Source organism: Hordeum vulgare, chromosome 2H (genome assembly GCF_904849725.1).
Source record: "Hordeum vulgare subsp. vulgare chromosome 2H, MorexV3_pseudomolecules_assembly, whole genome shotgun sequence".
Classification (NCBI taxonomy): domain Eukaryota; kingdom Viridiplantae; phylum Streptophyta; class Magnoliopsida; order Poales; family Poaceae; genus Hordeum; species Hordeum vulgare.
The window spans coordinates 422,913,583-422,940,506 of record NC_058519.1 but is presented as its reverse complement, the minus strand read 5'-3'; the positions used below and the strand labels follow the sequence as shown (position 1 = coordinate 422,940,506).

Genomic DNA, 26,924 nt, shown 5'->3' with positions numbered 1-26,924 from the left:
TGCTTGGAACTTTACCCTTTTAAAGAGACTATTTTTAATCAGACTAGTTTTAGTCCCTTGAATCCAAGGACCCTCTGAATAAAAGCTACTACAATTCCCATAAATCCACTTCAGTTTGCTTACATGGCGCAGGAGGGTTGTTGCCGTGTGTGATGGGAGGCGGAGGATGCACGGTGGGAGACGAATGAATGAGAGATTCCTCGGCTGTCCATAAATTACATATTAGCACGTGCATAATCGAGAAATCAGAATAGAATTGCTAGGATCTGAACGAATTAAGAAGATGGGTGGGAAAGGGGCGATCAGAGAAGGACGATGGTGGTCATAGCTCATCCCGTGTTGGTTGAGCTCCACCGGCAATTCCCACAGTGGTGGCTAGTACCGCAGTCTCACCATGGATCCTTGAGGAGAAGGGGCAGGTGTCCGAGATCCCGAACGCCATGGATCATCGAGGAGATCGTGTCTCTCTGCTCGGGGAACTAGGTGCGGACCCATAACGCCACCAGAGCTGGGTGGAGAGCAACAAATGCTGATGAAGGAGAGGAGGGAGATGGTTGGATCTGACAGGATTCTTTTCAGATTATTTTGTTGAAATAACCAGATTCTTTTTGGATGGACCGCGAAGCTCGGGGAAGTTTTTTCGCTTACGTGCCGTGGCCTTGGCGTGAAAGAATTTTGTTCCTGCATCACCTAGTCGCATCCAGGTGAGGCGTGATGCTTGCCATCGACGAGCTCGTTCTAGTGCCGCTAGCCCTAGTAGCCTCAGTTTTAGCAGTTTACGGAGATGGAATTCTGCGTCTGAGAGCTGTCGCCTCTCTTGTGCTATGTCTAGTCCAAGCACTACTTCCGCTGCAAGATGAAATTGTAGTTTTGCCTGGCTGAAGAAACCCTTGCTCCAAGTCTTCAAATCACGCGCCGTCCTAGTCAACTTAGTGCTAATTATTTTGAAGGGACAAGAAGATTGCACTGGTCTATTCCATGCCTTTTCGACCGTGGCGTGGAAGCGTGGGAAGCTAGGCCAAAAATTCTCAAATCTGAATTGTGCCTGCCTAGTGGTGGCTGTGGTGTCCAGGAGTAGTAACGGGCAATGGTCTGAAGTTGCAGTTGATGCCGCATGCAGGGACACCGAGGGGAAGTAGTTGTCCCAGGGGATGTTGCAGAAGAACTTGTCGATGCTGACGAGGGTGGGATCCCGACGCTCATTGCTCCATGTGTATTTGCGGTTAGTGCATCTAATCTCTTTTAGTCCCGCCGAGTCGATTGCCGATCTAAACCTACCCATTACCCTATGGTTGAGGATAAGGTTATTCTTGTCGCGCGCTTCGTATATGAGATTAAAATCTCCATTGATGAGCCATGGCTCAGACGCCGGTGGTGCGGAGGAGGATACTTCCCTTAGGAAATTTTCCTTTCTAACATCGTCCGCCGGGCCGTAAACCGAGGACACCCAGAAGCTATTCTGGTGCCCCAGCAGAGTAACCTTGGCCGTGACGGCAAAGACTCCTATTGCATGGGAGGTGATGGTGGCAAGGTTTTTATCCCAAAGGATAGCTGCACCTCCACAAGTGCCTAAGGCCGGCAGCGCGATACATCCGGTTAGATTTTCTCCTCTGATATCCCTAACTAGTTCTGGCGACCAGGCATAAATCTTAGTCTCCTGGAGACATAGGATAGCCGCCCGTAGTTTGTTAGCCATCTCCCCGATAGCCGCCCTCTTAGCTGGGCTGTTAAGACCGCGTACGTTCCAACACATAATTGGGGGAAATTTTTCACTCATTTGGAAACGTAGCAAAGCTCGAAAGGAAATAACTAAATGGCCTCAGGCCGTTGACACCCACAGCCAACTTAACTATGGCGCGCCGGCGCCCACCAACAGCCCCCAAGATGCGCCGGCGACGAGTTGCCTCCTCTCTACCCGAACAAATTCTCGACGAACCTAAAACAAACCTAAACCGAGCTATCCTCAGTTGCCGATCGATAGACTGGTCGATTCTAGACCTTCCGTCGGTGAAAAACAGGGGGTTAGATAACCCTTTCTCTCAGGAAGAGGTTTGGGAGGCGATAAAAGCGTCACCAGCAGAAAAGGCACCCGACCCTGACGGCTTCACAGGGACGTTCCTCAGGTCCTGCTGGTCCATTATTAAGGAGGACATAATGAGTGTGTTTAGTAGCTTCTACAAGTTAGCAAGGGGAGATTTCGGCAGGCTTAACACAGCTACTGTGATTTTGATACAAAAGAAAGAGGGAGCCGAAAGGGTGGAGGACTTTCGACCAATTAGCCTAATCCACTCGGTGGCGAAACTAATCACCAAAGTTCTATCCCGACGGCTAGCGGCACAGATTAACACCATCATCTCCCCGGCGCAATCAACTTTCTTGCGCTCCAAGTCCACTCAGGACAGTTTCCTCTATGTGCAAAACGTAGTGAGATCACTACATAAGAGGAAAGTTCCGGCCCTGCTACTTAAAATAGATATAGCAAAGGCCTTCGACAACGTCTCATGGGAGTATCTGCTAGAAACACTGCAGCAACTGGGATTCCCAACTCGTTGGCGTGACTGGATGGCGCTTCTTTTTAGCACTGCATCATCGTCGGTCATGCTAAACGGCTCGGCCGGCCGCTCTTTCTACCACCAAAGGGGACTTAGACAAGGAGACTCCCTATCGCCGCTTCTTTTCATCATAGCAATAGATTCACTACATCGCCTGTTGGAAAAAGCGACGGAGCTGCACCTGCTAGACCCATTGCTGGGGAGGGACTTCTCTCTACGGGTCAGCCTATACGCCGACGATGCGGTCATTTTTGCCAACCCAACCAAAACTGAGATAGACTCACTGATGGTGATTCTCCGTAACTTCGGGCACGCATCGGGTCTCCGCATTAACCCGGCGAAGTGATCCGCCTCGGCCATCCGTTGCGAGGGGATCAATGTCCACGACATCCTGGCTAGTTTTGGAGGCGAAATAAAGGGCTTCCCGCTGAAATATTTAGGGATGCCGGTCACCCTCGCACGACTACGGTTAGTCCACATTCAATTCATCCTCGATAGGATTAGGGCTAGACTAGCAGGATGGAAGGGTAGACTTCTAAACATCGCGGGAAGGAGAGTCCTAGTTCGCAGCGTTCTGACCGCCCTACCAACCTTCGCATTGGCGGTCCTTAGGACGCCCAAGAAATTCCTTGCCGAGGTAGACAAGGTTAGGCGTCGCTTCCTTTGGGCACAGGACGATGAACCTACCGGTGGAAAATGCAAAGTTAACTGGCCGACAGTATGCTCCCCTGTGGAAAACGGAGGCTTAGGAATCTTGGAACTGAATCGCTTCAGTAGAGCGCTTAGACTGCGATGGCTATGGCTATCTTGGACTAGCAGTGAGAGGCCGTGGCATGGCATGGCTCTGCCACGTGACGAGGCCGACAGGGCCCTTTTTCATGCGTCCACAACGGTAACCCTAGGAAATGGAGGAACGGCAACATTCTGGCACTGCTCCTGGACGGGATCGGGAAGCCTCAAGACGTCCTTCCCAAATATTTTTAGACACTCTAGGCGGAAAAACAGATCGGTCCGAGATGCACTCACTAACAACACTTGGCTATCAGACCTCGTCCATGGGAACACGGAACAACTCTGGGAGGAGGCAATCAGGCTGCACAGGTGGGTCCAAGACAGGGACATCCAATTGCAAGAAGGAATTCAGGACACAATCTCATGGAATCTGGAACCTTCAGGAGTTTACTCAGCCAGATCGGCATACAAGGCCCAGTTCCAAGGTCACCTGAGATGTGACCACAAGAAGCAAATATGGACAACTTGGGCGCCTACACGGCTCAAGATCTTCATCTGGTTGCTGCTGAAGAACAGACTCTGGTGTAACGATCGTCTCCAACGCAGAGGCTGGCCCAATGGCTATTTCTGCCAGTTGTGCCACCGAAATCTAGAATCAGCTAAGCACCTGTTCTGGCAATGCCCGCTGTTCATACAAACCTAGACACACGCAACATCGCATAACGGATGTGCATCGCTGCACCCGGGAACATGGGCGGATAGTGACAACTCAGCAGAGTCACTAAATTTGATGATCAACTCAGCCTTGCCGAAGTACAAAAAAGCAATCAAGACAATCATCATTTTGATCCTCTCAGAGATATGGAAGGAGAGAAACGCATGCACCTTCACGGACAAGTCGGCAAATTTCCAAAGTTTGAAACATGCTATCAACAGCACCGTAGAACTTTGGAGGCAGGCCGGAGCCAAAGTTTTGGAGCCCCGTTCTGGGATCCTCCATGAGATATCTACCCCTGTAACCACCCTCATTGTGCTGGGGGTGTTTTCTTTTTATCCCTTTGTTTTCCTTTTTCTCCTTGATCACTATGATCACCACCCCCCACCACCACCTTTGTCACGTTTTTTTCTCCACGCTGCTTCCTGCTTCAAATCAATATATGCCAGCCTCATGCTGGATCTTTCAAAAAAAAGCTAGGGGAAGAGACAGTCAATTTTTCTTTCAAGACAAGAGAGAGATCGACAAACGAAAGCGAAAAAGCAACTGCGTGAGTGTGTCCATGCCCAATATATCAATATACCTTTTTTAGACTACTAGTACAAATGCCCGTGCGTTGCACCGGGCGAAAACATGGATATTTCATTATTTTTAATAAAAATCTACATTTTGATAAGAACTGGAACACTTTTTAAACATGTCACGTTTTTATGAAAATTGAAACATTTCTTCGTAAAATAACTTTTTTTGAACAGATGTTTCTTAAAAAAAATACTTTTGGGAATTTTATTTTATTTGAGAAATTACAAACAGACTTTCCTGTAATTTCATTTTTGTTCGTCGGCACCTTCACCGCAATCTCCCTTCCATCCGGCATCTTCCCGTAGTACACTATCCCGAAACCCCCGAGCCGATCCTGTTCTAAAAGTTCTTGGTCGCCTCTTCGAGGTCGCATAATCTGAAGGGATGGCAAGTCTCGGTGGCGATTTCGCACGACGGCGCATTTGACTTCTGCAGCTTGTGCGCGGGCGGGGCCGCCTTTGTAAGTCATCTGAACAATAATGATTGAAGGTTATAGAAGAGTTGACAACAGCCACACGCTCACACAAGGGAACACTACAAGAAAAATATAACAAAGGTGTGAGGAGGCGACCTTCTGGTGGTGGGTTCTTCTTGTTGGTTTTGCGCGTTAGCACGTAGCAACAGAGGGAAACTGCAAGCAACAAGGATACTCCAAGCAGCGCAGATATGCTGATTATTATGTGGTGCTTCTCTTGGCTCCCTGCCTTCAGGTCCATATTTCCAGCATAGCTGAAAATTTTACAGTGAGGAAAGCTTAAATATTAGTAGCTGATAGCAAGCTATTTGAATAATTGTTGCTGGAATAATATGCTAATTAATGTAGTGTATGAAGGAAAGAATACCAACTTGAAAATAATGCCTCTGCTTTTCAGAGCTTTGGGGATATATCCAGACAGCTTGTTATTCTGAAGATAGCTGCATTATTTGTAGAATAATATTCGGCAGTCAGTTCACAAGGGCATGTTGTGACCTTTTTTTTGTACTACAAGTGCAATTAATTGGACACAGTAAGCAAGGGTTGGATGAAAAACTCACAGCTCAGTGAGCTTGGGCAAGCTGCTCAAATATGAAGGCACACTGCCAGTAAGCTGATTGTTCTGAAAGTGACTGCATTTTTATTCAGTCACAAAATTAATGAAGTATCCATTCATGAGAAAGACGCAATTAGCAATAACGGGAGGTCAACAATCTAAAATGAGACAGGTGACTCACATGATTGAGAGGTTCGAAGAGGCGGAAAAGGTCTCGAATCGGACCTGTCAGCATGTTATCATCAAGTCGACTGAAATAAATTCATGATCAATCAGGACATGTGTAGAAGGAATAGAGGTATTAGTTCATGGTTTAATCAGAAGAACATTCTGTGAGAAGAAAGGCAGTGGTGAAAGTTGTTACATTTCTGCTAAGAATGTCAAAGCCACGAGTTCCGGAGGTACGCTCCCTGTCAAGTTCTTCCCTGAAAGATTTCTGTTCACAACTAAAGGTTGTTAAAGCGCAGATATACACTAAACATTCAGCACATGATCAGGAAGCAAAAGTATGGAGAGTTAAGTGAAAAGATTACATACATTGAAACCACTCTCAGTTGTGGTTCTGAGGAGCATCTGACCCAGGACCATGGCGAGGGCCAGCAGGGATCGCCGCCTTCGTTGGCCCAATCACCGAAGGACGTGTACCGCGATGCGAGGCTCGCCATCGTCAGCGCGTCCGGGGACCCGGGCTCAATCTCCACATACTTGTAAATCTCAAAAGCGTTGAGAATTGGTCCCCTGGACGAGTCGTTGGTCTTTTTGAATGCGAACAACAACACGAAGGGCAGTGACACGTTATAGTAGCCTGGCTAGTAGACCCGTAACTTCCCAGGAGCATTCTCACCGACGTCGACGGTGGCCTTGCTAACGTCAGATAGGCCTGGGATGAATAGCTTGAACTTGCGCCTCTCGGGGACGATGGACTCCTCGATCTCAGTGAAATAGGAGAAGGCCCATCCATCACCCGGGAAGCCGTTGAGGTTGAGCCGGTAGGTGAGCTCGCCGAGGGTGCCTACAACAGCAGTCTGCATCACCTTCTCCGGTGGCCTCTCACTCGTGGCGACGAACACTGGCTTGTCGGTGGACACATTAACCGTGTTGGGTGCCGCGTCGACCAGGTAGTTGGCCCACCGGACCATGTCTGACTCCCATATCCGGTCGTATGGATCATCAGGATACCTGCATTCATTGAACTAACCGTGTTCATCAACTCAGTAATTTTTAAGAACTGTAATTGATTATGATCAAAGCAACAGAAGAAAAAGAAATATTTTTTGAAACAGAGAAGAAGAAGAAGAAAGAGATTTTGTTGCACAAGATTTAGCTTAGGGAATTGGTTGTTTCTGTAATGAAATCCTGATGTTGCCTTGCCTGGTTATATTTGATGTTTTTTTCTAATGGGTGAACCCGAGCTGACTGCCTCATGGTAACTGGATAAATATAATTACAAACAGAAAATCTTTGTGGCTTTTTACATGAAAAAAAAATTCCTCCATGAAAGGTCTTTTCTGGAATGTTAGAGATTGTTTGCATGATATTTTGTCTGCCCACAAGGTTGACCTTGTGGGTGTTAAAGAAACAAGGAAGTCGAAAATTTCTCATGGTTTTCTATAAGCAAATTCTAGCAGAACTAACTATGCTACGCTTGACCATCTGCTCACAGTTGAAGGTTTTGCTAGTGGAAACTTGGTTTGGTTTAATAAGAAGAAGGTTGAAATGTTTCCAGTTTGTCACCGTGGTTAAAAACAAAAATGATGGATTATTTTGGTTTACTGGTTATGAAGGTAAGATCAACATCTATCTTGGTCCAACCTTGTGGAAAAACAGTGAAGTGGTCTAAGATACAGAGAATAATTCTTGAGGAAAACCTTTCGTCTGAGGAAGAGATGAGGAATGCTATCTTTTGGAGAAAAATGAGTTATTCTTGAGGCTCGCAATATTGCAAAAAGATCCCTTACTTGCTATCTGTAATGAATGAAATTGCTAGAAAAAAGGGGAAAAGAAAAGAAATAGAAAAAGAAGACCAGAGGGGATCTGGCGAGGGGGCGCCGAAGTTGATGCGGGCGGCGAGGGCGAGGAATGCGCGGGCCTCGCCATCAGTGCGGTAGAGCGAGCCGTTGAGCGGCCTGAGCTCGAGCGTCGATATGAAGGGCCGGCCGGTGGTGGCGTTGGAGAGGCAGACGGAGACGGTGGAGGACTGGGCCAGGACGACGGCCTCCCTGGTGAGCCGGTGCCAAAGGACCCCATCCTCGGCGTCACCGAGGCCTTCCTCGCCGACCCCATGGCCGGGAGAGACCCACCTCGACGCGTCCGGCCGGACGTGGAGGAGGTGGCTAGTGGCGACGTGGCCGGGTGCTAGGAGGAGCCGGTCGGTGGAGAGGAGGGGCAGGGGGGCGGAGGAGGCCGGGGGAGGCGCGGGGGTGGCTGGCGCGGGGCGGCCCTGGCGGCGGTGGGGTGGGGCGGATCCGATCCGGGGGCGAGGGGCTGCCCTACGGCGGTGGGGCGGATCCGATCGGGGCGAGGGGCTTTCTTGCAAATCTGAAATGTTTTTCCACTTAATCAGGGACTGCGGGTTGAATGCTCGAAAACGGAGGGACTTTTTCTTAAAAAATCCACGACGGACGGCAGAAGCGCTCCGCGCTTTATTATTAGGGGAGACTAGCAAAAGGGCCCGTGCGTTGCAATGGGAGAAAAAAATACCACACGCTTTTAGTCTTTTTATAATCATTTTGATTTATTAAAATAATAAGCTAACTAACTAATGTAGTCAGTCCTATCCTATTTTGTTGAGAAATCAACCCATCCATTGTTAATTACACCATGAAGAGAAATTGAGCAGGACAAGCAAAGCAAAACAAAGAGGCTACGTGAATTGATCAATGGACTGTTATCTTATTTCACTCATGGGGTAGAGAATGTGGGATCAAATGACAAACTGAAGGTGGTGTTTCATTATCTGTCTCTACAACAATACAATCTTACATTCAATACATTCATTCATCGGCAAACAAATCCCCACAAAACAAAATTTCTTGCCGGTGCTTGGCACACGGTTGGAGGCATGGGGAGGCGATCTGACCAGATGATGAGTTCCTGCCGGAGGAGGGGATACGATGAGGGGAGCAAGCGTTAGGCGCCTCTATCTGGCCATAAGGAGTCGCTGTTGCCGCGCCATAACCTTGGAGTTCCCCGTGTGAGCCATGGAGGCCCGCCTCCACCTGTAAGTACTTCGCTCCGTCGCACCGCCGCCATTCTGCATCGAGCAGACGCATCATCCCCAGTCACTGTAGCTATAGTGTTGATTTGATCCAGAAGCTGTGCTCGAGCGCCGAAACAGGGGCAACAAGCGGGCATAGGTACGGTCGCAGAGGCGGGTGGGTTGAGATCGATAACAGTGATGGTTGAGGTCGGCCGCGATGGCGAGTGGTGTGGCAGCGGCCTGGGCACACGCAGGGTGGACCAGGGTCGACGCGATGCGCTCGAGCGCCGCAACGGGGGCAGTGAGCGGGGAGAGGTACAACCACGGAGGCGGGTTGGTTGAGATCGGCAGCGGTGGCGGTTGAGGTCGGCCGTGGCGGCGAGTGGTGTGGCGGCTGCCTGGGCACATGCCAGGGTGGCCCAGGGTCGACGGGAGGAGGCGATGCGTACGAGTATAATTTTTGCAGCGAATCGGTTTTTCCTTTTGCGTTACAGATAAATGATGGAGCGTGGGTTGAATAATAAAAATGACACGGGCTTTTTTTATAAAAATGCCGCGGTGGGTTTTCCGACGGAAGCAATAGCCTCTTTATTATTAGGTATAGATAGTAATTGAGCACGTGCAAATTCATGTTCTGACTAATATTACAAACATACATGAGAACCAACATACACTTCAAGATATTTTAATTCCCGCATATGCAAAGCACGTCTAGGCCAATGTATAAATCTAAAATTTGCTATTGATAATTGCAAATAACTCATATTTAATTATCAAGCAAATACTGATGTCTACATATGCTTTTGGAAAGCCAAATAATCACATATTTATGAATTATTTTCATCTAGCTTGTCGGAAACTATTATTTCCTTCTCCACAAATTCAGTGTGGAACTACTTTGATGTTAGCAAGACACTTCTGCTAATTAAAATATGGTTTTCAGAAGATCCTTTGCATAGTGTTATGGGTACTGAGAGCTGAAAAACCATAGTGGGCAACTATTAAACATACGATGCATAGACAAACACCAGAAAGGTTGGCCTTCAATGCTTGATATGCAGGCCACTCTGTCTAGGTAAAAAATGATCCGGAAATGTCAACCTCATTAGTGAAATCCTGAAGAAGAAGAAATGCACCACATGACCCATCATATATCACAGAAATCAAAGAATCATTTTGCATGCTTTGAACAGAGCACAGTTTAGTTGTTTGAGCTAAGAGATAGCAAAATCTTGAACATGTTGACACAAACTAACACATCGAACAAGACATAAGGGAGGGGATGAGCGGGATAGACGACCACTCCAAAGGCCTTGGCTGATCTTTATTAAAATAGAAAAGATGAGTTACATGAAGAACCGTTTGGATACGCAGAGATGGTGCTGCTGGCGTCTACAAATACAACAGAAGCAGAAATTACAGAAACTGATAGAAACAATGCACAATTCAACACATCCTAAAATCTTCTAGAATGACTTTGAAGACCACCCGAACAAAGCTAGAACACCATCACAGATCCTCGTGTTTCTCTCCTTCCACAGCTTCCAGTGCACCATGATCATCATAGTGTCGAAATCCTTCCTCAAATGCTTTGGGCCCAGCCTTTCTAGCTTTGATGCACCACTCCTCCGTGCCAGCGAAACCGCCCCATGGAATTGGAAAATCAACATCCGCCCAGCCACGCACCTTGTTCCAGACTAGTCCGGTGAACCTATAGTGAACGAAGAGATGTGTGCGACATTCAGGTTGAAGACGACAAATCTGTCATGTGATGGAGTGCGACCAACCCCAAAGTACGAGATTGTCAACCATAAGACATCGCCTGTGAACCGCGAGCCACATAAAGAACTTGCAACACGGTTGAGCCTTGGATATCTGGCGAGGTGATCACTTCGGCGATAACATGCCTAAGGAGATATTGGCTAACACCAACAGAGAGAGGCCTTGATGTCTCTGATCCAGTTTCTGTTGGACAGACCATCGGCTACCGTGACGTTTCTTGGGCACAACAGTGAGGATTGTCGGCACCAGGTCCTAGAAGGAACGCCCACCCTACAACCATTTGCCCTCCCATAAATCAGCTATTGTCCCGTCACCCAGTTTATGTAGGAACAAACTCTGAAAAGGGCGAATGTCGCACCATCAGGGTCAGCCAGCACCAAGTGCTATAGGCGAGGCTCTTGATCCCAGCGAAGCCATTGTCATCGGCAACGGGGCGTCGTGCCAAAGTATCACATGTTTAGCACTCCGAGTCCTCCATGCTGCATAGGAATGCAAACACGGGGCCATGGTAGCACACAATGTCCGTTGTTAACCTCCGCTTCCCCCTTCCAAATAAAACCTCTACATTTACGGTTGATGATGTTAATTGTTGGAAATATGCCCTAGAGGCAATAATAAATTATGTTATTATTATATTTCCTTGTTCATAATAATCGTTTATTATCCATGCTAGCATTGTATTGATTGGAAACTCAAATACATGTGTGGATACATAGACAACACACTATCGCTAGTAAGCCTCTAGTTTACTAGCTCATTCATCAAAGATGGTCAAGGTTTCCTAACCATAGACAAGTGTTGTCACTTCATAATGGGATCACATCATTAGGAGAATCATGTGATGTACAAGACCCAAACTATGAACGTAGCATATTGATCGTGTCGTTTTATTGCGATAGTTTTCTGCGTGTCAAGTATTTGTTCCTATGACCATGAGATCATATAACTCACTGGCACCGGAGGAATACCTTGTGTGCATCAAACGTCACAACGTAACTGGGTGACTATAAAGGTGTTCTACAGGTATCTCCGAAGGTGTCCCTTGAGTTAGTATGGATCAAGACTGGGATTTGTCACTCCGTGTGACGGAGAGGTATCTCGGGGCCCACTCGGTAATACAACATCACACAAGCCTTGCAAGCAATGTGACTAAGTGTAAGTCACGGTATCTTGTATTAAGGAACAAGTAAAGAGACTTGCTGGTAACGAGATTGAAATAGGTATGCGGATACCGACGATCGAATCTCGGGCAAGTAACATACCGAAGGAAAAAGGGAATGGCATACGGGATTATATGAATCCTTGACACTGAGGTTCAACCGATAAGATCTTCGGAGAATATGTAGGATCCAATATGGGCATCCAGGTCCCGCTATTGGATATTGACCGAGGAGTGTCTCGGGTCATGTATACATAGTTCTCGAACCCGCAGGGTCTGCACACGTAAGGTTCGATGACGTTTCGGTATAGTTGAGTTATAGGTGTTGGTAACCGAAAGTTGTTAGGAGTCCCAGATGAGATCCAGGACGTCACGAGGAGCTCCAGAATGGTCCAGAGGTAAAGATTGATATATAGGAAGTCCTGTTTTGGTCACCGGAAAAGTTTCGGGCTCATCGGTAGTGTACCGTGAGTGCGGGGAGTGGTGCCGGGGACCATCAGGAGGGGTTCCACGCTCCAAGGGGTCTCATGGGCTATGGTAAGAGATAAAACAACCCCTAGTGGGCTGGAATAAGTTTCCACTAAGGCCTATACGGTTTGAGAAGGAAAAATACAAGGTGGAAAGAGTTTCCAAGTGGGAAGGTGGAAAGAGTTTCCAAGTGGGAAGGTGGAATCCTACTCCAAGTAGGATTGGAGTAGGACTCCTCCACCTCCAATTTCGGCCAAACCTTGAGGGTTTGAGGCTGCCTCCTCCCCTCCCTCCCTCGTATATTTACTATAGGTATTGATGGTTTTTGAGACACAACTTTGCCACGTGCTGCTCGACCCTATACCACGCAGTTTTTCCTCTAGATCGTATTTCTGCGGAGCTTAGGCGAAGCCCTGTCGGAGTAGATCATCACCACCACCGGCGCGCCGTCACGCTGCCGAAGAACTCTTCTCCTTCTCCGCCCCTCTTGCTGGATCAAGAAGGTGGAGATCGTCATCGAGCTATACGTGTGCTGAACGCGGAGGTGCCGTACGTTCGACACTAGATCGGAACAGATCATGAGACGGATCGCAAGACGGTTCGTGTAACAGATCGGAAGATGGTTCGTGGGACGGATCGCGAGATGGATCATGGGACGGATCGCGGGATGGTTCGTGGGACGATTCGTGGGGCGGTTCGAGGGACGTGAAGACGTTCCACTACATCAACCGCATTTCTTAACGCTTCCTGTTGTGCGATCTACAAGAGTACATAGATCCAAATCTCGTCTCGTAGATGGACATCACCATGATAAGTCTTCGTCTGCATAGGAATTTTTTTGTTTCCCATGCGACGTTCCCCAACAGTGGCATCATGAGCTAGGTTCATGCTTAGATGTTATCTTGAGTAGAACACAAAAGTTTTTGTGGGCGGTGATGTGCGATTTGCTGCCCTCCTTAGTCTTTTCTTGATTCCGCGGTATTGTTGGTTCGAAGCGGCTCGGACCGACATTATTCGTACGCTTACGAGAGACTGGTTTCATCGCTACGAGCAACCCCGTTGCTCAAAGATGACTGGCGAGTGTCGGTTTCTCGAACTTTAGTTAATCAGATTTGACCGAGGAGGTCCTTGTTGAGAGGTTAAATAACAATTCATACATCTCCGTTGTGGTGTTTGCGTAAGTAAGATGCGATCCTACTATATACCCATGGAAACCACGTAAAACATGCAACAACAATTAGAGGACGTCTAACTTGTTTTTGCAGGGTATGCTTGTGATGTGATATGGCCAACGACGTGATGTGATATATTGGATGTATGAGATGATCATGTTGTAATAGTTAATATCGAATTGCACGTCGATGCTACGTCAACCGGCAGGAGGCATAGGGTTGTCTTTAAACTAACGTTTGTGTTTGCAGATGCGTTTAATATATTGCTAGGACGTAGCTTTAGTAGTAATAGCATAGCATACACGACAACCTCGATGGCGGCACGATGATGGAGATCATGATGATGGGGATCATGGTGTGGCGCCGGTGACAAGAAGATCATGCCGGTGCTTTGGTGATGGAGATCAAGGAGCACTTGATGATGGCCATATCATGTCACTTATGAATTGCATGTGATGTTAATCTTTATGCACCTTATCTTGCTTAGAACGACGGTAGCATTATGATGTGATCTCTCACTAAAATTTCAAACTCAAATTGTGTTCTCCCCGACTGTGCACCGTTGCGACAGTTCATCATTTCGAGACACCACGTGATGATCGGGTGTGATAGACTCAACGTTCACATACAACGGGTGCAAAACAGTTGCACGCGCGGAACACTCGGGTTAAACTTGACGAGCCTAGCATCTACAGACATGGCCTCGGAACACATGAGACCGAAAGGTCGAGCATGAATCATATAGTTGATATGATTAGCATAGAGATGCTTACCACTGAAGCTACTCTCAACTCACGTGATGATCGGACTTGAGATAGTTGATTTGGATCATGTACCACTCAAATGACTAGAGAGATGTACTTTTTGAGTGGGAGTTTAAAATTAATTTGATTAGTTAAACTCTAATTATCTTGAACATAGTCAAATGGTCTTTGCGAATTACGATGTAGCTTGCGCTATAGCTCTACTATTTTTATATGTTCCTAGAGAAAATTTAGTTGAAAGTTCGTAGTAGCAACTTTGCGGACTTAGTCCGTAAAACTGAGGATTGCCCTCATTGTTGTGCAGAAGGCTTATGTCCTTAATGCACCACTCGGTGTGCTGCACCTCGAGCGTCGTCTGTGGATGTTGCGAACATCTGACATATACCTTTTTGATGACTACGTGATAGTTCAGTGCACAATACTTAATGGCTTAGAAGCAAGGTGCCGAAGACGTTTTGAAAACATCACAGAACATAAGAGATGTTCAAAGAGATGAAATTGAGATTTAATGCTCGTGCCATTGTTGAGAGATATAAGACCTCCGACAAGATTCTTTGCCTACAAAGTAAAGGAGAAAAGCTCAAATCATTGAGCATGTTCTCAAATTGTCTGAGTACAACAATCGCTTGAATCAAGTGGGAGTTAATCTTCCAGATGAGATAGTGATGGTTCTCCAAAGTCACTGCCACTAAGCTGCTATAGCTTCGTGATGAACTATAAACAAATCAAGGATAGATATGATGATCCTTAAGTGATTTGCAATGTTTGACACTGCGAAAGTAGAAATCAAGAAGGAGCATCAATTGTTGATGGTTAGTAAAACCACTAGTTTCAAGAAGGGAAAGGGCTAGAAGGGATACTTCATGAAACAACAAACCAGTTGCTCCTCTAATGAAGAAACCCAAAATTGAACCCAAACCCGAGACTAAGTGCTTCTGTTATGAGGGAAACGGTCACTGAGGCGGAGCTATCCTAGATACTTGGTAGATAAGAAGTCTGGCAAAGTCGACAAAAGTATATTTGATATACATGATATTGATGTGTACTTTACTAGTACTCCTAGTAGCACGAGGGTATTGGATACCGGTTCGGTTGCTAAGTGATTAGTAACTCGAAATGAAAGCTATGGTATAAACGGAGACTAGCTAAAGTCAAGGTGACGATACGTGTTGGAAGTGTTTCCAAGGTTGATGTGATCAAACATCGCACGCTCCCTCTATCATCGGGATTGGTGGTAAAACCTAAATAATTGTTATTTGGTGTTTGCGTTGAGCATGAACATGATGGGATCGTGTTTATTGCAATATGATTATTCATTTAAAGAGAATAATAGTTATTCTATTTGCTTGAATAATTACCCTCAATGGTTTATTGAATCTCGATCGTAGTGTTACATATGTTCATAATATTGGTGCCAAAAGATATAAAGTAATAATGATAGTACCACTTAGTTGTGGCACTGCCACTTGAGTCATGTTGGTGTAAAATGCATGAAGAAGCTCCATGCCGATGGATCTTTGTACTCACTCATTTTTGAAACGTTTGAGACATGCAAAACATACCTGTTGGTATAAATGCATGAAGAAGCTCCATAGAGATGGATCGTTTGGACTCACTTGATTTTGAATCACTTGAGACATGCAAATCATGCCACATGAAACAAGAGAGTAACTTGTTGGGAGTAATACATTTTTGATGTGTCTAGTCCAATGAGTGCTAAGGCACGCAATGGATATCGTTATGTTCTTACTTCACTGATGATTTGAGTAGATACGGGAGTATTTACTTGATGAATCACAAGTTTGAAATATTGAAAAGTTCAATGCTATTTCAGAGTGAAGATCGTCGTGACAAGAGGATAAACTGTCTACGATATGATCATAGAGATGAATATGTGAGTTGCAAGTTTTGGTACACAGTTAAAGACAATGTGGAAATTGTTTCGCGATTCATGCCACCTTGAACACCAGAAGTGTGATGGTGTGTGCGAACGTCATAGCTATGCCCTATTTTGATATGGTGCATACTATGATGTCTCTTATCGAATTACCACTATCGTTTATGGGTTATACATTAGAGACAACCGCATTCACTTTAAATAGGGCACCGCATATTTCCGTTGAGATGACACAATATAGACTATGGTTTAGAGAAACCTAAGCTATCGTTTCTTGAAAGTTTGGGGCTGCGATGCTTATGTGAAAAGGTTTCAGTCTGATAAGCTCGAACCCAAAGCGGATAAATGCATCTTCATAGGATATCCAAAACAGTTGGATACATCTCCTATCTCAGATCCGAAAGCAAAGTGTTTGTTTCTAGAAACTAATCCTTTCTCGAGGAAAGGTTTCGCTCGAAATAATTGAGTGGGAGAGTGGTGGAACTTGATGAGGTTATTGAACCGTCACTTCAACCAGTGTGTAGCAGGGCGCAGGAAGTTGTTCCTGTGGTGCCTACACCAATTGAAGTGGAAGCTGATGATAGTGATCATTAGAGCTTCGGATCAAGTTACTACAAACCTCGTAGGTCGACAAAGGTCGTGTACTACTACAGAGTGGTACGGTAACCCTGTCTTGGAGGTCATGTTGTTGAGCAATAATGAACCTACGAGTTATGGAGAAGCAATGGTGGGCCCAGATTCCGACAAATGGCTGGAGGCCATGAAATCCGAGAGAGGATCCATGTATAAAACAAAGTGTAGACTTTGGAAGAACTACTTGATGGTAGTAAGTCTATTAAGTAAAGACTGATCTTTAAAAGGAAGACAGATGATGATGGTGATAAGTCACTATGAAGAAAAGCTCAACTTGCCGCAAAGATGTTTTCGATAATATCAAAGAGTTGACTATGATGTGACTTTCTCACTCGTAGCGATGCTACAAGTCTGTTGGAATTATGTTAGTAGTTTCTGCATTATTTGTGAAATATTGCACATAGGAAGACAAAACATTGTTTCCTCGATGGTTTCCTTGAGGAAAGATTGTATGTGATACAATCAGAATGTTTTGTCGATCCTAAGGATACTAACAAGTATGCAAGCTTCAGCAATCCTTTTATGGACTGGTGCAAGCATCTCGGAGTTGGAATATACACTTTGTTGAGATCATCAAAGCTTTTGGGATTGTACAAGCTTTATTAGAAACTTGTATTTCCAAAGAAGTGAGTGGGAGCACTATAGTTTTTTTGATAAAGTATATGTGGTTGACATATTGTTGATCAGAAGTAATGTAGAATTTTTGTAAAACATAAAGCTTGTTTGAAAGGCGTTTTTCAAAGGAAGACCTGGATAGTGCTACTTAAAACATTAAGCATCAAGATCTATGGAGATAGATCAAAATGCTGAAACAGAACTTTCAAATGAAATGCATACCTTGACAAGTTTTGAAGGAGTTCAAAATAGATCAGCAAAGAAGGAGTTCTTGGCTGTATTGTAAGGTGTGAATATGATTAAGACTCAAAAGCCCGACCACAGCAGAAGAAAGAGAAAGGACGAAGGTCGTCCCCTATGCCTTAGCCGTAGACTCTACAGTATGCCATGATGTGTACCGCACCTGATATGTGCCTTGCCACAAGTCTCTTAAGAGGTACAGAGAGTGATCCAGGATTGAATCACTGAACAACGGTCAAAGTTATCCTTAGTAACTAATGGACTAAGGATTTTTTCTCAATTATGGAGGTGGTTAAAGAGTTCGTCGTAAAAGGTTACGTCGATGCAAGCTTTGACACTAATCTGAATAACTATGAGTAGTGAAACGGATTCGTATAGTAGAGTAGATATTTGGAGTATTTCCGAATATGACGTAGTAGAAGCATCTATAAGATGACATAAAGATTTGTAAAGAACACACGGATCTGAAAGTTTCAGAACCATTGACTAAGACCTCTCTCACGTGCAAGACGTGATCAGACCCCAGAACTATATGGGTGTTGGATTCGTTGAAATCACATGGTGATGTGAACTAGATTATTGACTCTAGTGCAAGTGGGAGACTGTTGGAAATATACCCTAGAGGCAATAATAAATTAGTTATTATTATATTTCCTTGTTCATACTAATCGTTTATTATCCATGCTAGAACTGTATTGATTGGAAACTCAAATACATGTGTGGATACATAGACAACACACTATCCCTAGTAAGCCTCTAGTTGACTAGCTCGTTGATCAAAGATGGTCAAGGTTTCCTAACCATAGACAAGTGTTGTCACTTGATAACGGTATCACATCATTAGGAGAATCAAGTGATGGAAAAGACCTATACTATGAACGTAGCATATTGATCGTGTCATTTTATTCCTATAGTTATCTGCGTGTCAAGTATTTGTTCCTATGACTATGAGATCATATAACTCACTGGCACCGGAGGAATACCTTGTGTGCATCAAACGTCACAACATAACTGGGTGACTATAAAGGTGTTCTACAGGTATCTCCGAAGGTGTCCGTTGAGTTAGTATGGATCAAGACTGGGATTTGTCACTCCGTGTGACGGAGAGGTATCTCGGGGCCCACTCGGTAATACAACATCACACACAAGCCTTGCAAGCAATGTGACTAAGTGTAAGGCACGAGATCTTGTATTAAGGAACGAGTAAAGAGACTTGCTGGTAATGAGATTGAAATAGGTATGGGGATACCGATGATCAAATCTCGGGTAAGTAACATACCGAAGGACAAAGGGAATGACCTACAGGATTATATGAATCCTTGACAGTAAGGTTCAACCGATAAGATCTTCGGATAATATGTAGGATCCAATATGGGCATCCAGGTCCCGCTATTGGATATTGACTGAGGAGTGTCTCGGGTAATGTCTACATAGTTCTCGAACCCGCAGGGTCTGCACACTTAAGGTTCGATGACGTTTTGGTATAGTTGAGTTATAGGTGTTGGTGACCGAAAGTTGTTTGGAGTCCCAGATGAGATCCAGGACGTCACGAGGAGCTCCGGAATGGTCCGGAGGTAAAGATTGATATATAGGAAGTCCTGTTTTGGTCACCGGAAAAGTTTCGGGCTCGTCGGTAGTGTAGCGTGAGTGTGGGGAGGGGTGCCGGGGACTATCGGGAGGGGTGTCACGCCCCAAGGGGTCTCATGGGATATGGGAAGATATAAAACAGCCCCTAGTGGGCTGGAATAAGTTCCCACTAAGGCCCATAAGGTTTGAGAAGGAAAAAACACAAGGTGGAAAGAGTTTCCAAGTGGGAAGGTGGAATCCTACTCCAAGTAGGATTGGAGTAGGACTCCTCCACCTCCAATTTTGGCCAAAACTTGTGGGTTTGAGGCTGCCTCCTCCCCTCCCTCCCTCCTATATATACTAGAGGTATTGAGGGTTTTTGAGACACAACTTTGCCACATGCTGCTCGACCCTATACCACACAGTTTTTCCTCTAGATCGTATTTCTGCGGAGCTTAGGGGAAGCCTTGCCGGAGTAGATCATCACCACCACCGGCGCGCCGTCACGCTGCCGGAGAACTCTTCTACCTCTCCGCCCCCTCTTGCGGGATCAAGAAGGTGGAGATCATCATCGATCTGTACGTGTGTTGAACGCGGAGGTGCCGTACGTTCGGCACTAGATCGGAACGGATCATGAGACGGATCGCAAGACGATTCGTGGGACGGATCACGAGATGGATCATGGGATGGATCGCGGGACGGTTCATGGGAAAGTTCGCGGGGCGGTTCGAGGGACGTGAAGACGTTCTACTACATCAACCGCGTTTCTTAACGCTTCCTGCTGTGCGATCTACAAGGGTACGTAGATCTAAATCTCCTCTCGTAGATGGACATCACCATGATAGGTCTTCGTGTGTGTAGGAAATTTTTTGTTTCCCATGCGACGTTCCCCAAAATTAATAGCAGAACACAACGTTGGCAGCACTGCATAATATGAAGGGGAAGCGCTATCATAACTGATTTGACCAAGGTTAGGCAGCCCATCGTGAGAGGGAGGCCCATGTATTTGATTGGGAAGGATTGGAGCTTGCAGCGCCTGAACCGAGCAACGCCCTAAGGCTGCTCCTCCCTGCGACCAATGCTTGTCATGGTGCTCTTCTGTAGATTAACATGGAGCGTCGAGATGCAAATGAAAATGTCCAAGATGCGAAGAATCACCTCTTGGTCTTTGTTGCCTGGCTTGAAGAAGATGATTCCGTCGCCGGCAAAATAGAAGCATGAGGGACCTGACAGACGAGAACTAATCATATTTCCTAGCATCCTCTTTCTTAGACCCCTACATGCTAAATGGAAATAAAAATAAAATAAATCAATCTCCTAGATATGATCACTAACACAGCTAAATGAAACATGAGTAGATCAAACAAGGGAAAAAGATAAATCTGCACCATGATCATGTGGTAACACACCCTAAAGTTAAATAATGGACATAGGAGAAAAAGAAACAATACAATATAGTACATACCAAATTATCCTAAGAAAACAAATGCATGTCCATTTGCAGTTAAAATAAAACTTTAGATGGTCAAAATGTAAAATGCTGATGGCTGATTTCAGACTTGACAACCTTAGCTTTTAAGTTCAAACTTACTGTGTGTACATTTAAATAGCATCGACTTACGTCCTAAACTATCGTAGCAAAAGTATAATTCACATTCATGGTATCAAAAGGCTCAAGTGAAGGAAAAAAATTGCACACAATGTTTCTACAAAAATGCGAAATGAGCAAGCTATAATAAAGGAAAAGGAAAAAAAGTGATAGGAACTATCATATTTCTCCAAAATTGAGTGGAAGGTGGTGCACTGGGATCCATACATGATCAGAGCCTCGGCATTTACAAAAATAAGTTGTATGGTATGCTTTCTAAGTCACAACAATGTGTGAATAAAACTTACGAAGTTAAAAAATGTCTTTTCACTAATCAAAGTTCAAGTCTAGTAGACAAGTTCATCTATGATTATGTAATGTTGACTACATCAGACTTAACTTTCAGGGAAACTGCATACATATCCATCTTGAGTGATTGAAAAAGTGGATGTATTTCATTTCCTATAAACCATGATACTGATTAGAAGCTCAGAACTAAAGTGGCTGTCTTATTTTGTAGAAACCATGAAACCAATGAGAATTCGACAAAGTATTCTTGAAACAGAACTGAGATTTAAGTTAAGTAAGATATCGGTACAAGTATGAAACTTTATAAGTGATAATCCTACATCATACTCATAAATGAAACTATAAACTTTCATATTTCAAGGAAAATATTCAAATATTGACACGAAAACAAAAAAAAACTCTAAGCAGCATGCCACCATGAAAATCATGAACCATGCATACTCTCAGAAATGACCAACCTTTCCAGTATTTTCATGGGAAGACATTGGAGAAAACATTAAAAGCTTGGAATATCATGAAGTGCTAGCAGTTAAATTTTGAGGAATAAAGTACTAATGACCATGGATCTAAGTGGACAAGCCAATGGCAACCAGAGATGATAGAGAATCATATCATACCTTCCAAAATCACAACTCTTGCTCAACAGTAACAACCTGAACATAAACAACCAGATTTTTAAAAGTCAGCTCCATTCCAATTAATGTAAGTAATGTTGTTTCACATTCCGTATAGTATTCATGACATCATTATGGGAGAACGATATGATAGGCTCTGAGACAATATAAGCATGTCTCAACACCTCCTTCCACACACATGTCAACACCCACAACTTTAGCATGGTGTCCCACCCTTGTCACCGCTTATCCTTCTTCCCATCCTAGGCCCTATTTATCCTCCTTCCCGTTGTAAGCCAATGGTAGCCGCGGTGTTCACCTGACCATAGTGACCTATGCCTAATAATTACAAAGCGATGAGCTCGGTGTGAGGCAGGCAACCACCATTGACACACTCCTGGGCCCGACTTCGAGTGAAACAGGTGTGTAACACACGGCCCCAGCAAGGCCAATCGGGTGCCCACGCAACGAGTTTTCTTTGGCTGACTATTAAGGAGTTTCCATGAACCAGTTGCCATTAGTCAGGTGATAATGCGGCTAAATGAATCAAACATATGGCTAAGTGATATACGGTATACATAGTCTAGGAATATGATATTTTTCTTTCATGGTTTCCACAGGTTTAATAGCTTCCCCTCATGAGTAATATAGAAAGCCATGATGTAATAGATGCTTTTTCCTCTTACTGTTTTATGAGATTTTTCTATGTTTTATACATGATCAAAACCATATGATTATACATACCATCTTTGCATGTCGTTGCATGTATCTACATGTACGACTCAGTAATCCTCTCTTCGCAACGTCCCTTGCATGTAATCATATGATCCTCATGATCTCCAAAATTACCTGAGCACATCGTCCATGCATCATACAAAAATTAGTGAATTAGATATAAGAATTTGTCCTAATAAATAAACTTGTGGTTTCAGTGCATATCTTTATGAAAAAAATCAAATTGCATATGAAGCCAATGGTGTTCCATAATGTATTGCTATACTAAATTTGCTTCTGATGGGTTAAGACTCCACGGGATACAAATACAAAGATTTAATTGGAAAGACGAAAAGGAGCATAAAGCTTTTTCATTCATGCATTGATACAAACAGTTGTTGGGCAACCTCCTTGAACCTGAAATTGGAAAAAGAAAGGACGGACCTACAGCTTGAGAATAAATTTAGAAGAAGCAAGACCATAGATATCCCCACACAGCCACACCGCAAGAGAGAATGCATTGCATCCCAATTCAGTGTCCAGCAACAGTAATAAGATCATATCCCCGTTCTGAACTGCTGGAAGATCTAGCTGAAGAAAAACTGGAGGCACACTCATGTGCTCTGCTCCTCACCTGACGTGTGCGCCCGTGCAAGCAGCCCATGTTTGAGCTGTTGCCACAGCACCTTGCTTTTGCCACATTAGGAAGGGCGAAAGGGCCGGCTAGACGTGGGCCAGTGGCCGACATGCAGGCGTATACCCGCGCATGTCAGTTCGAGGTGGCCACGACAGCGGGCATGGGGCGGAGGCCACTGTTGGCGAGGGGCGGAGGCAAAAGCTGAGAGGAGGAGATGCGGCCACGTCGGAACATAGGCGACTCGAGCGGCGGCGGAGGGTCAGGTGGTTTGGGGAAGTAGTTTTCTCATCCATGTGAGGGAGTTGTTTATCTCGCCCACGAAGCGGCACAACGTGATTAGTTGGAATCGATGGGTTAGTGTCGTTCAACTTTCGTTTTCGTTGGTGCTTAATAACGTTAAAGTATTTTAGACCATTAGATTTGTGATTAGACGGTTGATATGTTAAGTTGGATCTGCCCTCTCGTGCTTTTAATAGTAGAGATTATACATCTTTATACTTACACTCATGGGAACGTTTTGTGGGTTGCGAACACTTCACAAGCGGACCAAAGCCTCCAACGTGGTAGAATGCCAGCCTAGGAGCTGATCCTAATGGGCCATGCACATGCAACGGTGGCCCTGTTTCGTCTAAAAGAGGAAATACCTATCATACTTCCAAAATAAAAGAAATCATGAAATCATAAGAGGAAAGGCACCAGGACCAAATCCCAACTAAATCATGTGGCCATGATTGCAACCTCCATAAAGCACACAATAGCTCTTCTTTTTTCCATGTCTCATTTCTCATATAGTACCATATGTTACTATATATATGGAAAATACCCCGTATAGTTACTCTCATGTCTCATATACTACTATATGGTAGTATATATTAATTTATCACTTTGAGTATTGAAAGTGCGTTATATCGACTAGATGGAGGGTGAATAGGAGATTTTTACAAATTCATCACCGAGGAAATTCCTAGTAAGGAAAGTCCTCAGTCATGAACTGAGTGCAGCGGAAATAATACAAAGTAAGAAGTGCAAAAACATCTACAACAAAGTACTCATTGGGATTTTAGAGATTCGATTTAAACAGGTCACAAGTACAAGATAAGCAAGTGAAGAATAACTCAGTTGAAGAATTTGAGGTGAGGAATTCAGAGAAAATCTTCAGTCAAATTCTTCAAACAATACATATGAGAGTCCTCAATATGAAATTGAGGAAATGAGAGTGTTGAGGAAATAGAACCAGTAGCTTATTAAGACAGTTGTTGATGACCCAGTTCAAACTGCTGTGACAGTTGTACGTCTAGTTTGGAATGGCTTGGTATTGAAACCAAGGGACACATAGTCCAAAGACACACAGTCCCTACCGTATTAAGTCTTCAGGGAAGACTTCCAAACCCTCACAAACTCTGTCACCCGACGTTCCACAATTAACTACTAGATGCTCTAGACCATGACGCCTAGCTGTGTGGAGGAAGCACAGTCCTCAAAGGTAACAAGCGTCGGTTCCACATAGAATAACTTCTTAAGTGATGCTCAATCAATTGGGTTTTGGTTTGGGTTTGGGTGTTTGAGGTATTTCCTCACTTGATGATTTTCACTCAAAGGCTCAAGGAATTTGGGTTGCTCTAAATGACTAGTGTGAGTTTCTCTCGGAGCAGCCAACCAGCTAGTGGTTGTGGGGGCGGATATTTATAGCCTGGGAGCATACTGACATGATTTGACATAAATACCCTTTCATAATATGACCGTTGGGTGGATAAGATATGGGACAGGTGGCGCATGGCGCGGCAATGGTCGAAACTTTCAACTATGAAACTCCTCATGTCTCTCATGTTCCTCACTTTGAGGATTTGGTAGATGTAGGTTTGGGTTGAGCATCATGAGGAAATTCGTTCCATAGTTTTACCTCGACCCCCTTTAACAGTACGGTGTTCGTATGACTCAAGTATAGAGAAAATGAAACAAAAAGAGTAAATATTCAAGCTTCAAAGTCTTCAGTGTATTTTTTGGGACACACCAAATTCCTCATCTTCAATATATTCATGAGGAATATCATTTTCTTCGCAATTTCTTCGCGATCAAAGTCTTCAAGGAATGACCAAAGTCTTCACCTGAAGACATTCATTTTTAGGGGTCGATATTCATCGAATAACAAACTCCTCAGTGACTTATAGAGCCTGTGTATGCTCACAAAGATATGAGTCTCTTAACCTATAAGTCTTTAAACCACCAGAATCATTAAGGGGCACTAGATGCACTTACCATCTTCCCCTTTTTGGTGGTTGATGACAAGTAGGTTAAGTTTTCAATGGGGATAATAATATGAAATGTAAGTACGGAGTTTGAGGAATTGGAAGGCCAGATATAGAGAAACTCCCAATGAAGATGTGCATGTTTTGAGGAATTTGCGTTGAACAACAAATACACATTGATGATATACGTCATGGAGATCTCCCCCTGTATCTTGTTAATCATGCATGCATTTGACTTATAGTATGAGGAATTTGAAATGCATGATGAAAAATGGTGTTTGAGGAATTTCAGCATGCATGCATTAATTATCTTGAGGAATAAGAATGCGAGGAAAAACGTTCAAAAGTGTTAGAACACCATCGGGCTTAAGTTACAACTCATTACATAAAAAACTTCAGAAGAACTAAGAGTTTGTAAGTTAATAAAGTTTATAAGCCCATAAATTTATCCCGCTTGAAGACTAACTCTTAGATTTCTCCCCCTTTGTCATCAAGTGACCAAAAGGGACAAAACTGAGGACTAATGCCCATGAAGATCTTCACTTTTGTGTTGAGGAAGTGGCATGAGCATTCTTCGAGTCAAACTTCCTTGTTGGGCCAGTTGTGGTATCCGTAGGTTCTTCATCGAAATCAGCAGTGCGAAATGAAGAAAATGAGTTGTTGCTTCTGTGACAACAGACCTTCCCCTGCAACGGCACCTGAAGATTGCTGCTAGCACTCCCCGGCGACGAAACTAGAAGAATGTTGTCGATGCCCACCAGCGCGTGGGTTCGCGGCAATTTTCGGGGGTAGAGTATTCGACCCAAATTTGTTGATTCGCCAGACAAGAGGTGAGAGGATACTCTCGAGTATCAGCAGCTAAATTTATCAGATTCAACCACACCTGAAAGATTAGTATCTGCAAGCAAAGTATCAGCAGCAAAGTAGTATGATAACAACGGTGTCAGAAACGATCAGTTGATACGGCAGACTATTTCTAACGGTCGTATCAATGGCGCTAGAAGTTGCCCGTTGACAGAAATTGTCTGTTCCCGTCAACGATGAGCGAACCAGAATTGTAGCAGGTAGAAGTAGTGAAACGAGTAATAGCAGTGGCAAGGAACAGCAGTAGTGACAGCAGTAGCAAGTAGCAATAGTAGCAAGCTACAGTAGTAACAACAGTGGTAGTAGAGCAAGACAAGTAACAGCAGTAGCAGTAGAGCAAGACAAGTAACAGCAGCAGTGGAACAAACTCGTAGGCAATGGGTGGGTGATTTGTTTGGATGATATTCATCATGCAACAGTTATAACACAGAGAGATATATGGCTAGCTCCCGTTCGTCAATCTGATGTAGGCATGCATTCCGTGTGTCGTCATACGTGCTTAGGGAAAAGAACTTGCATGCCATCTATTGTCCATCCCTCCCGTGGCAGCTGGGTCCAAAAGGAAACTACGGGATATTAAGGTTCTCCTTTTAATAAATAACCGGACCAACACATTAGCACTTGATGAACACATGAACTCCTCAAACTATGGTCATCACCGGGAGTGGTTCCGGTTATTGTCACTCCGAGGTTGCCGGATCATAACACATAGTAGGTAACTGCAACTTGCAAGATCGGATCTAAAACACACATATATTGGTGATACCATAATAATCTCTAATCTGAAATCATGGCACTCGGGCACTAGTGATAAGCATTAAGCATGACAAAGTAGTAGCAACATC

General features: G+C 44.4%; 1 pseudogene; it reads right to left on the bottom strand.

Annotated features, from left to right (window-relative positions):
- Window positions 1-3,135: 3,135 nt before the first annotated feature.
- The window catches only part of LOC123427850, a 66,382-nt pseudogene continuing 42,593 nt past the window's right edge, over window positions 3,136-26,924 (bottom strand).